Source organism: Neoarius graeffei, chromosome 3, assembly GCF_027579695.1.
Source record: "Neoarius graeffei isolate fNeoGra1 chromosome 3, fNeoGra1.pri, whole genome shotgun sequence".
Lineage (NCBI taxonomy): Eukaryota > Metazoa > Chordata > Actinopteri > Siluriformes > Ariidae > Neoarius > Neoarius graeffei.
The window spans coordinates 70,179,713-70,189,211 of NC_083571.1; positions in this window are offsets into that span (position 1 = coordinate 70,179,713).

Here is a 9,499-nt window from a genome sequence, read left to right on the forward strand (position 1 = left end):
ATATTGCCGGTATTGTCTATGGTGTTGAGATGGTCGGTGAGTTGTTGAGTGTGTCCCCTCTTTACTTTTTCCAATATGTCGTCCACATACCGTTTCCAGAGTGTTGGTCTGTATTCCGCTGGTATTGTAGTGAGTGCTTTCTGCTCCAGATCCTCCATGAAAAAGCCGCACATGATGGCTGATAGTGGGTCTCCCATGGCAAAACCTTCCTTCTGTCTGTAGATTGTATTCCTGAACTGAAAGTATGTGGATGTGGCGATGAATTGAAGGAGCTGAGTGATGTCTTGTACGGTGAGGTTTGTGCGTTTCTTGAGCGTCCTGTCTGTTTTTAATTTGTCTTGTACTATCTGTATGGTGGCTTCCGTGGGTGTTCTGGTGAAAAGAGATATGACATCATGTGAAATGAAAACTTCATCTTGCTGCATTTTGATGTTTTTTAGTTCTTCTGCCAGATGTTTTGAGTTTTTGCAGTGTTGGTCTGTGAGTCCTAGTAATGGTTTAATTATTTCGGTGAGTGCTTTTGATAAGTTGTATGTGACTGAACCAATGCTATCTACTATGGGGCGTAATGGTGTTCCTGGTTTGTGTATTTTTGGTGTACCGTAAATCCTGGGGATGACATTGGCTGTGGGTACTAAATGATTGTAATCCTGCTTATCTATTTTATTTTCATCGAGTAGTGGTTTTAGTAGTGCTTTAAGTTTCTTTTTCTTGTCTTCTGTTGGGTCTTTTTTTAATATTTCAAATGCGTTGTCGCTGAGTAATTCATTCATTTTTCGTTCATATTCATCAGTGTCCATAATAACTGTTGTTCTGCCTTTATCTGCTGGGAGGATTGTGATGTCTTTATTTTTAGCTAATGTTCTCATGGCTTTGGCTTCCTGTTTTGTGATGTTACTGGGTGGTGGTTTGGCCGTTTTCAAAATACCAGCTATTGCGTTTCTTAGTGCTGCTTTTTGTCCGTGGTCCTGTATCTTCTCACATGCTAATTCAGTTGCCAGAATGAATTCGTCGTGTGGTATATGGTTCGATGTGACAGCGTAGTTGAGTCCTTTTGCTAATATACTGCGTTCTGCTTGTGAGAGTTTGTACCTTGATATGTTATGAATCCATTTGTCATTGATGTGTGCGTGCTCCGGTTCTGCCTTCTTTTTCTGTGCGATGAGTTTGTCCAGTTTTCGTATTTGTCGGGTTTTTGTCTCTGTGAATTCCTGTTCGTGTATGTCTGCCAAGTGTCCGTGTATTGCCATTTCCATTTCCTTGTTTTGGGGAAACCGGCGTTTGAAAGTTTCCGTCTCCGTCTCCCGCTGGATCAGGGAGGCCATAGAGATCCGTAAGCGAAGCCCGAGGACCATCAACCGGGATGAGGGAGCATACATGCTCTCCCATACCTGGAGTGACATCTTACAGGGGACGAACAGACAGTATAAGGCGTGACCGACCTGTCAAACCAGACAGGAAGGCCACGCCTTCAGAAACAGCAGCTGATAAAAGATGCGTCACCAATTAACATCCGGTGACACTCTGAGGAAGACGGAAGTTGTACGTCGAAACATGTCAGGTAAACAAACCCAAAAATTAGATGTCTGATAAAAAAGAAAAAAAAAAAACTAACTATATCAAACAAACATGTGCAGCTTAATTATGTCTGCAGTTTTTTTCCCCAAGAATTCCTCCAGAAAGCCATGCCTTAAAAGGAAATTTAAAGTATTACAAGCATGTCAATGAACACAAAAGGCTTTAGTTATTTAGCTATATACACACAAGGTTACACAAGGTTTTGTAGTCAGTGCAACTTGGCTTAACAAGTTGGAAAAAAGGTAAGGTGCTGCTGGCTCCAATGAACACATATACTGTACAATATATAAAAACTGAAAATATGCTTAATTTACACCAAGTCAGAGAGAACTTGAGGCTACTGAAATATTCCAAGCATGGCAATGTTAAACTGCCACTGGTAAAACAAAAACATGGCAATGTTAAACTGCCATTGGTAACACACACACACACAAAAAACCTTTTGCCTAGTAAATTCAAATATCAGATATCACTGTACTGTCTGCTGTGCTACTTCCAGGGTGGAAGAGAACGCAAGGGTAGCAAAAAAGAGCATTGACTACATCACAGCCAGCTAGCCAAGTTTTCTGGTGGTACCAGTTCTTGTTAAAACCTCTTGAGTAGGTCTTCTCCCCCTTTGTAGACACTTGCTTGATGTTTAAATTCGGTCTAGGAGGTCCTAGCTGTTTGATTACCGTTTTCTCCTCATTGGTACGACGACTAAAGGGAACTTCTTTCAGAGACGCTATCGTATTGTTGCACTCAACACTCGCCGCCATCTTCATAGAATGTTCACACATTTCCCGCGCAACAGGCGTATGACGTAAGCACGCTGCTTGTACTAGCACATAAAACCTAATAGAAAATGCATTGGGAGCAGGATTTTCGAAAAAAAAAAAAAACGTACGTACCATTAGTGTCAATGGGAGATTTTGGGGCAAATCTGAACCTGACAGAAATCGCACCAAAAGGGCGTGGCTACACCAGGCGCGACCTTATCCTGATTGGACAATGACATTACTGTTGCCATGGTAGTAGGAGTAGATAAAAAAAAAATCTCCCTCCCTGTTTGGGAGTGCATCGCCCAAATCGCCCCTATTAACGAGCCGCCAGTGCCACAATGACAAGTCGTGATCCTTCAGATTTTTTAATTCCCCTTAGCTTCCTTCTGGAGCTCGACCTATGTTAATATACCTCAACCTATTCCAGTTTCTCAGTGTCTAAAATGTAAATGTGCATATGAATTACACCGCCCTGCATCAGTTTTGATGACTAAAACTTGAAGGGTGTTTTACACTAATTTTTGGGTTCTGATTTCAGGAAAAATGTCAGTTTGTTTCAAGCACGTCACATTTAGTGACAAAATGTTTTATCTATGTGACTGATTTAAAGGCATTTTTAGTGAGCGAGGTGACAGTCACAATAAAGAAAGCTCTATGAGAAAGTCTTAACCTGTCAAACGAAGTTTGGCGGGGGATATAGAAACGGATTCCGTCCGTCTGGTCATGTTTTAATTTCCGAGCCATATCTTTAAAACTACTGAAGATATCTTCATGACCCTTTGTGTACATATCAAGCAACACGTGGACTGGTGCTTTTTGCTGCTTTGGATTTTTGAGAAAAAGTATTTTTCAAATTTTTACATAAAAATAGATTTTGACTTTGTTTCTAAGAGCAGTGTTCGTTTCTGGAGCATATATCCAAAACTATTCATGACACGGATTTGAAACGTGGTATACATGTTAACAAGGTGATGTAGATGTGTCTTTTCATCCTAAGAAATTTGAGAAATTTAAATTTTTCATGTTTCCATGGAAACAATTTCAGATTTAGTCTCTCAGGTTAGTCTTGGGGTAGATTTTGTTTCCGGAGCATAACTTGAAAACTATGAGTAGTATGGTCTTGAAAGTTGTGTTGATTAAGTAATGTATATGTGCCTTTTGGTACTAAGAAATGTGAGAAATTTAATTTTTTAGCTCACCTGGACCAAAGGCCCAGTGGGCTAATGCTATGGGCTGCTGAGGTCAGTGTAAAGAGGTAGGGTTGGTTTCCTGCAGCATAACTTTCAAAATGTGACAAATAACATCTTGAAACTTGGTATATAGTTGGTATATAATGCGGGGGATATCGATGACTCTGTCTTCTTGTTTACTTTAATTTACTTTCTACCAGCCTGTTTCAATAATTTTGCTCACCAAAAGTTTGGGTGGTCTCCCACCAAAGGTGGTCAAAGTCATTTAACATGTTAAGATATAAATATCAGGAAATGAAGCTGATATTCAGATCTCTTGTCTCATATTCATCCTTTGATCTCAAATCCAATTGTCTTCAGTGGAGAGTAAAAACAAAAAAAAAATTGGCCTTACTGTTCCAATACTTTCAGAAGGGACTATGTTTTAATTAGTGCTGTCAAGCGATTAAAATATTTAATCGCGATTAATGTCGCGACTGTCATAGTTAACTCGCGATTAACCGCAATTTAATCGCACATTTTTGTCACATGAAAAACCATTGTAATTCTCTTATCAGCATAAAAAAGTGAATGGGCTTGCTTTGTACCAATGTTTTTTTTTTTTTATTGCAGAGAATAACACGTCTTGTCACAGCCACTGCAAAATCGGGCTGGAGCCGCCGATGGGAAAACGAAACCGAGCATCGTGGCTCTTCCTCCCGAGGCACGGGGCTAACGCACCCTGCCCGCGCTGGTTCTTTGGGGGGAGGGCAGAGGACTCTGGCTGTGCGGGGCGTGGCATTACAATCTAGCTGCTATCGTTTTTCTAAGCAAAGTCTCTGTTCCAAGTTCCTGGCAGTTTCAAAAGCTTACGAAAAACCTACATCATGTCACAGAGTGTTAATCTCGCGATAAAAAAATTATCGCTGTTAAAATTGAGTCAAGTTAACGCGATAATAACGCAACATTTTTGACAGCACTTGTTTTAATTCTACGGGTTTGTGCTTATTGGGACCCCTGGTGTTAAAACAGTGCAACTGCATTTGATGATGAATGATTGGACTGCTGATTTCCACAAAGTGAATTGCACATTTACACATCATTACATTTTTGCATCGTGGTGCATCACTGTTCCTCCAAATTGTGTAACCGACAGGCCGCAGTACATCAGGCTGAAGGACATCACATCTGACACTGTGATTAGCAGCACTGGAGCACCCCAGGGCACGGTGCTGGCCCCTCTTCTCTTCACCCTGTACACCGCGGACTTCTGCTACAACTCGGAGCTGTGTCACATTCAGAAGTTCACCGATGACACAGCCATCAGGGGGTGTATCAGAGATGACAGAGAGGAGGAGTATAGGAGCCTGGTGAGGGACTTTGCCATTTGGTGCAACAGGAACCATCTGCAGCTCAGCACCTCGAAGACCAAGGAGCTGGTCATTGACTTTGGGAGGTCCAGACCAAGGTCACGACCAGTTCTGATCGAGGGAGTCGAGGTGGAGGCTGTGGATTCCTACAAGTACCTCGGGCTGTGGCTGGACAGCAAGCTGGACTGGACTTGCAACACCAACCACTTGTACAGGAAGGGACAGAGCAGGCTATACTTCCTGAGGAGGCTGCGGCCCTTTAACATCTGGAAGAAACTCCTGTGGATGTTCTATCAGTCCGTGGTTGCCAGTGTCCTGTTTTACACCGTGGTGTGCTGGGTGGGGGGCAGCACATCCAAGAAGGACACATCCAGGCTGGACAAACTGATCAGGCAGGCCGGCTCTGTGGTCGGCATGAAGCTGGACTCTCTGGTGACGGAAGCAGAGAAGAGGACTATGAACAAAATACTGAATATCATGGATGATGCCAGTCACTCTCTGCACACCGTCATCAGCAACCAGAGGAGCCTGTTCAGTAACAAAATGCTCCTTCCCAAGTGCAGGACTAACAGACTTAATCAGACTGTACAACTCCTCTCTGGGGGGGAGAAGGGGTAACAGGAGGACAGAGGACGGGAAGGAGCAGTAGCCTAGCCTGACAATAAGCAATACTGGACAATGTGCAATATAATGTGCAATATAATGTGCAATACCTCTTCTGCTGGCCTTTTTTTTCCCTATTCCCCATATCTTATTCTTTTTTATATTTGTATATGTAAATATTTAATTTAATTTATCTAGAAGTTTTTCTCTATTTCTATTCTCTGTTTATCCTGTAATGATGCTACTGGAATTTTAATTTCCCTGAGGGAACCCACCCAAAGGGATCAATAAAGTTCAATGTAATGTAATGTAATGTAATGTAAGGTAATCTAATCTAATCTAGTTCAGGAACCTCATGAGGATGCCCTGAGGTTACCTCCTGTTAGATCTGTATCTGGCATGCTCCACTGGGTGGAGTCCCTGGGGTAGATCTCAGAGCTGCTGAAAGGTGAAATCATACAGTTGGCTTGGGAATGTCTTGGCAGTCTCCAGGATGTAAATCATGACCAAGTCATACTGTTTTACATAAAATGGCAGAATAAGCCATTGTTAGAATTTAGGAAAGTCAAAGGATGTTTGTGAAGATTTGAAACATACAGAACTACAGATGAAAGAACAGCACTGCGATCAAAGCTTGCTTGCTTGCTTATTTATTTATTTGATTGATTGAAGGTCGGTTTCAGTGTTGCTTGTTTTTTGATATTTAATTTATTTGTGTATTTTTTTATTTCTATGGTGTTGTACTTATGAAGACCACCATGAGGATCTGGAATCTGAGGCTGAAAATGGAGAAATCTGGATTAACCTTCTCAGCCTGCTGCCACCACAGTGACCAGTATCTCATCTCATCATCTCTAGCCGCTTTATCCTTCTACAGGGTCGCAGGCAAGCTGGAGCCGATCCCAGCTGACTACGGGCGAAAGGCAGGGTACACCCTGGACAAGTCGCCAGGTCATCACAGGGCTGACACATAGACACAGACAACCATTCACACTCACATTCACACCTACGGTCAATTTAGAGTCACCAGTTTAGAGTCACCTGCATGTCTTTGGACTGTGGGGGAAACCGGAGCACCCGGAGGAAACCCACGCGGACACGGGGAGAACATGCAAACTCCACACAGAAAGGCCCTTGCTGGCCCCGGGGCTCGAACCCAGGACCTTCTTGCTGTGAGGCGACAGCGCTAACCAATACACCACTGTGCCGCCCAGTGACCAGTATGATAAAAAAAAGGTATAAATAAAACTAATAAAAATGAAGCAGTAGTTATTATCCTGGATGATCTGACTGAAAGAGGATAACATTAATGTTATAAATATTTCCTTAGACTATTATATACACAGGATATGATGATACACCCATGGTATGTGACATTGACCCTTATTCATCGATGTTGTGCATGGTCAAGTCTTCTCATAAAAATGAGTAGAGTAAATTCCACTGATTGCTCCCTTTACCATCAGCCACCTTTCCTCTTTTTGCTGCATCTTTCAAACCCACGTCTAGTGAGAGTGTACATTTTATTATTGAAATTAGCAGTTAAATAATAAAATACATCACCAATCGTTGTTATAGCAGGTACAGTAGTACATACCGGTAGCAGTAGCATGTCTTAGGAGTCACACCAAGAACAGAAAATACCTTTTATTTTTGATATTTTCATTCATCAGAAACTGTCATGTATTCATGATTTATAATCTGAAAGTGCTGAACTCATGGTCTCTGTTTTTTCTTTCTTTTTTTTGAGAACAGGTTTGTATTTTCATGTCCTAGAGAAAGGTGAGATGGAAATCAGTCTCCATTATGTAAATCATCACCAAAAACAACTTTTACATAACATTTTACATGAAACCATTTTAGATAAATGGTATAATAAGGCATCATTACTTCATTGAAAATTTAAGAAAGTTAAAAAAAAAGAAACATACAAATCTATTGAAAGATCAATCCAAATCACCCTGATTATATTAAGGCTTTAGTGTTGCTTTTCTTTTTATATGTATTGCTTGTTTGGTTTGATGTCTTTCTTGTACTTGTTTATTTTTAACTACCTGTTTTTGTACCATCTACACTATTATAGTTTAGTCCAGTTTGTATGAACCTTTATGAACTGAAATCCTGTTATGTTTCCTGTCTGATCGATATTCTTACGAACATACGTACACTTCAAAGTTATCTTTTTTTTTAATAAATGAAAGTGAAGAGGACATTGGTGTTATTTCATGACATAGCATTATTTTTGCGCAATCTGAGGAGATGAAGTTTGGAAACGCTGACCATATTTGTTCTGTTTTTTAGTTTGAAGAGAACATGTCAGTGTTTCATTGTCTTAGAGAAAGGTGAGATGGAAATCAGTCTCGATCAGGTCATTGCTACAACAGTACTCAAGTACTACTCTTTTGCATCAAATGGAACAATACGTCATCTGCTTATGCAGTTTAAAAAGTCTGATGATGTTTGCGAAGATTCAAAACATACAGAACCACTGAAAGAACCACATGCTGATCTAAGGTTTCATTTTGAGATTACAGGTACGCTTAAGCGTTGATTTGATTTTCTTTGTGTGTGTATATATATATATATATATATATATATATATATATATATATATATATATATATATATAAGTTTGGTTACATGGCTCCTTGTTCTTATTCATCTTTACTTGTTTTTCTAATATCGATGCGATTGTAGTTTTGTACACTTTGTATGAACCTTTATGAACTGAAATCCTATTATGTTATCTGTCTGATATTTGCATGATTAAGATGCACTTCAAACATAGTTTTGTCATTGTTTAAAAATGAAAATTAACCAGGTATTTACATGAAGAGTGTTATTTAATGACATACCATTATTTTTATAGCCCTAAATCAGAAAAAAAGTTGGGACACTAAAGCATTTCCTACTTTATAATGTTTCCATTCCTTCTCACATCACTTAAAAGATATTTACGGATTGAAGACACCAAGTGATGAAGTGTTTCAGGTGTTATTTTGTCCTATTCTTCCTGCAAACAGGTTTTAAGTTGTGCAACAGTACAGGGTTGTCACTATCATATTTTTAATTTCTAAATTCTCCACACATTCTCTACTGGGGACAGAGGGGACACACCCTCTTCTTCCACAGCGATGCCTTTGTAATGTGTGCAGAATGTGGTTTTGCATTGTCTTGTTGAAATACAGTAGCTCAAGAAAACGTCATCTTGAAGGCAACATATGTTGCTCCTAAATCTCAGTGTACTTTTCTGCATTAATGCCCCATCACAGAAGTGTAAGTTGCCTTTGCTAAGGGCACTGACACAACCCCATAGCATGATTCATCTGAGCACAATACACATTTCCACTGTGTGATGGTCCATCCTAGATGCCTCCAAACCCAGAGAAGTCGACAGTGCTTTTGGACATAGTTAACATAAGGCTTTCTTTTTGCACAGGAAAGTTTTAACTGGCATTTGTGGATGTAACTCCATACTATAGCTTGACAAAGGTTTGCCAAAGTAATCCAGAGCCCATGTGGTTCTGTCAGCTATAGATGAATGATGGGTCTTGATGCAGTGCCGTCTGAGGGATTGGAGATCACAGGTGTTCAGATTAGGCTTGAGCCCTTGCTCTTTATATTCTGACATTCCTCCAGAATCCTTGAATCATTTAATGATATTATGTACCATAGAGGGTGAAATATCCAAATCCCTTCCTATCTTTCTTTGAGGAATATTGTTTTTAAACATTTCAATCATTTTCTCACACATTTGTTGATAAACTGGAGAGCCTTGGCCCATCTTTACTCCTCAAAGACTAGGTCTTACCAGGATACTGATTTTGTACCAAATCATGATTACAGTCACCTGTTGACATCACCTGTTTCAAATTACATCATTTTTAATTGTTTTACCTCATTATTAGCCCTAAATTGCCCCCATCACAACTTTTTTGGAATGTGCTGCAGGCCTGAAATGCAGGAATGAATGTATGTTAACAAATGAAATTAAGCTGACCAGACAAAACATGAAATA